Below are 1,206 nucleotides of genomic sequence, written 5' to 3' on the forward strand. Positions count from 1 at the left end.
AACCCGGGGCCTTGGTGTTATCAGCACCGCACTCTCCTGAGTGAGCCACGGGCCAGCCCTAAGAACTGCATCTTGTATAATCACTTTGGAAAACAAAGTTGTGAAAATTTGCATTCCACACCTCAGTATGTATACCCTGGAAAAATTCCTGCAGATGTACTCAACAAAGTACATAAGCGGCATGGCTTAAAATAATAGGGAACTGGAAACAGCCCAAATACCTATCAACAGGAGGATGGAATTTTTTTACACCATGGAACATTCGCACTATGGAATGTTATACGGCAGGGGAAATGAATGAATATAATTACATGGATGACTCTTAGAGACAGAAGAGTGAAAAAGACAGGTCGAGGAAGAGAATAAAATTATACAATGTATTGTTTAAACATAAGGCAGGCAGCAGCCACCTCTCACAGCCAGGGACAGGAGAGAGATTTTGCCTGTCATACTGATTAAAGTTTTAAAAGTAAAAGGAACACAATTATGTCCCTGGGGGAGGAAACATAGGGCTGTGCNGCTCCGCCCCCGGGCGGCGCTGCGGGGAAGGGAGAGCGGGGACCAGCCGGGTCCCCCGGACGCGTGAGCGCATCGGTTACCCCCCCGGGCAGCCGTCGTGATAACGAAGATAACAGCAGCCTTTCGAAGCCCTGTAGTGGGGGTCAGGCCTACTTCTGTCCCGCTGTTGCCACCAAGATCCCGGATGGGGAAACTGAGTCCCGTAGCACACTGCGCTCGCACTAAGCTGAGTTTCTCCTGGGCCTCCCCACCTAGGGTCTCCAGCTGCCTGCCCAGAGCTCCGTGCTCGTCCGTGGATTCAAGTCCCGCTCTGCCGTCTACTAGCTGTGTGGCCTTGGTACCTTACTTTCCCGTGAAAATAGGAAGAACAACCTCAGAGTGGGTTGGAAAGATTTAAAATGTTACTCCTTATAATCACCCGGGTATTCGTGACATTTTATGCAAGAGTGAAAAATAAATAAAGGCACGGCCTGCCGAAGCGCACTGAGAGGCTGTCGGGACGAAGGGTGCAGGTCACAGTGGACACCGAGCAGGAAGGATGACGGTGCGCAGTGGACGCGTGAGGCACACGGTGCACAGGACACTTCCGTGAAGAAAGCGAGTTAAGAACTGCATCATTTTTTTTAAAAAAAGATGACCGGTATGGGGATCTTAACCCTTGACTTGGTGTTGTCAGCACCACGCTCA

The sequence above is a fragment of the Galeopterus variegatus genome, unplaced genomic scaffold (genome assembly GCF_000696425.1).
Source record: "Galeopterus variegatus unplaced genomic scaffold, G_variegatus-3.0.2 Scaffold638, whole genome shotgun sequence".
Taxonomy (NCBI): Eukaryota; Metazoa; Chordata; class Mammalia; order Dermoptera; family Cynocephalidae; genus Galeopterus; species Galeopterus variegatus.